The sequence below is a fragment of the Egretta garzetta genome, unplaced genomic scaffold (assembly GCF_000687185.1).
Source record: "Egretta garzetta isolate BGI_Z169 unplaced genomic scaffold, ASM68718v1 scaffold654, whole genome shotgun sequence".
NCBI classification, from domain to species: Eukaryota; Metazoa; Chordata; class Aves; order Pelecaniformes; family Ardeidae; genus Egretta; species Egretta garzetta.
In genome coordinates, this window is record NW_009259320.1 from 4,425 (window position 1) to 6,680 (window position 2,256).

Genomic DNA, 2,256 nt, shown 5'->3' on the forward strand with positions numbered 1-2,256 from the left:
AAAGGAGGAACTGGGGACAGGAAAGGAGGAAGCTGAGGGGGGAAAGGAGGAATGTGGGGTGTGAGAGGAGGAAGCTGGGGCGTGAGAGGAGGAATCCGGGGCGGGAAAGGAGGAACCGAGGTGGGAAAGGAGGAACTGGGGACAGGAAAGGAGGAAGCTGAGGGGGGAAAGGAGGAATGTGGGGTGTGAGAGGAGGAAGCTGGGGCGTGAGAGGAGGAATCCGGGGCGGGAAAGGAGGAACCGAGGTGGGAAAGGAGGAATTGGGGCGGGAAAGGAGGAATTGGAGCAGGAAAGGAGGAAGCTGGGGGGGAAAGGAGGAACTAGGGGGAGGAAAGGAAGAATCGGGGTGGGAAAGGAGGAACCTGGGGCAGGAAAGGAGGAAGCTGAGGGGAAAAACAGTAACTGGGGATGGGAAAGGAGGAAGCTGGAGGGGAAAGGAGGAACGTGGGGTGGGAGAGGAGGAAGCTGGGGCGCAAGAGGAGGAATCCGGGGCGGGAAATGAGGAACCCGGGGGCAGAAAAGGAGGAATCAGGGTGAGAAAGGAGAAACTGAGGTGGGAAAGGAGGAACCCAGGGCAGGAAAGGAAGCTGAGGGGAAAAGGAGGAACTGGGGACAGGAAAGGAGGAAACTGGGGGGGGGAAAGGAGGAATGTGGGGCGGGAGAGGAGGAATCCAGGGCAGGAAAGGAGGAACAGAGGTGGGAAAGGAGGAAGCTGAGGGGAAAAGGAGGAACTGGGGACAGGAAAGGAGGAAGCTGAGGGGGGAAAGGAGGAATGTGGGGCGGGAGAGGAGGAATCGGGGCGGGAAAAGAGGAACCCAGGGCAGGAAAGGAGGAATTGGGGGCGGGAAAGGGGGAAGTGGGGGGGGAAAGGAGGAATCGGGGGCGGGAAAGGAGGGATCTGGGGAGAGGAGGAAGTTGGGGTGGGAGAGGAGGAATTTGGGGTGGGAAAGGAGGAAGTTGGGGTGGGAAAGGAGGAATTGGGGTGGGAGAGGAGGAAGTTGGGGTGGGAGAGGAGGAATTTGGGGTGGGAAAGGAGGAAGTTGGGGTGGGAAAGGAGGAATTGGGGTGGGAGAGGAGGAAGTTGGGGTGGGAGAGGAGGAATTTGGGGTGGGAAAGGAGGAAGTTGGGGTGGGAAAGGAGGAATTGGGGTGGGAGAGGAGGAAGTTGGGGTGGGAGAGGAGGAATTTGGGGTGGGAAAGGAGGAAGTTGGGGTGGGAAAGGAGGAATTGGGGTGGGAGAGGAGGAAGTTGGGGTGGGAGAGGAGGAATTTGGGGTGGGAAAGGAGGAAGTTGGGGTGGGAAAGGAGGAATTGGGGTGGGAGAGGAGGAAGTTGGGGTGGGAGAGGAGGAATTTGGGGTGGGAAAGGAGGAAGTTGGGGTGGGAAAGGAGGAATTGGGGTGGGAGAGGAGGAAGTTGGGGTGGGAGAGGAGGAATTTGGGGTGGGAAAGGAGGAAGTTGGGGTGGGAAAGGAGGAATTGGGGTGGGAGAGGAGGAAGTTGGGGTGGGAGAGGAGGAATTTGGGGTGGGAAAGGAGGAAGTTGGGGTGGGAAAGGAGGAATTGGGGTGGGAGAGGAGGAAGTTGGGGTGGGAGAGGAGGAATTTGGGGTGGGAAAGGAGGAAGTTGGGGTGGGAAAGGAGGAATTGGGGTGGGAGAGGAGGAAGTTGGGGTGGGAGAGGAGGAATTTGGGGTGGGAGAGGAGGAAGTTGGGGTGGGAAAGGAGGAATTGGGGCGGGAAAGGAGGAATTTGGGGTGGGAAAGGAGGAATTTGGGGTGGGAAAGGAGGAAGTTGGGGTGGGAAAGGAGGAAGTTGGGGTGGGAAAGGAGGAATTGGAGCGGGAGAGGAGGAATTTGGGGCAGGAAAGGAGGAATTGGGGGTGGGAAAGGAGGAATCGGGGTGGGAAAGGAGGAACCTGGGGCGGGAAAGGAGGAAGCTGGGGGGGAAAGGAGGAATGTGGGGCGAGAGAGGAGGAAGCTGAGGCACAAGAGGAGGAATCCGGGGCAGGAAAGGAGGAATTGGGGGTGGGAAAGGAGGAATCGGGGGCAGGAAAAGGAGGAATCGGGGCGGGAAAGAAGGAATCTGGGGCAGGAGAAGGAGGAACCGGGGTGGGAAAGGAGGAATCTGGGGCGGGAAAGGAGGAACTGAGGCGGAAAAGGAGGAATCCAGGGTGGGAAAGGAGGAATCTGGGGCAGGAAAGGAGGAATCCGGGGTGGGAAAGGAGGAATCTGGGGCAGGAAAGGAGGAATCCGGGGTGGGA

At 59.1% G+C, this 2,256-nt stretch overlaps 1 protein-coding gene across 1 annotated transcript in view; it reads right to left on the minus strand.

The window, feature by feature from the left end:
* ARHGAP35 (Rho GTPase activating protein 35) overlaps positions 1–2,256 on the minus strand; it is a gene marked incomplete at its 3' end in the record, with an annotated part of 21,689 nt that overhangs the window by 1,496 nt on the left and 17,937 nt on the right. The gene's annotated exons all lie outside the window — the stretch shown is intronic.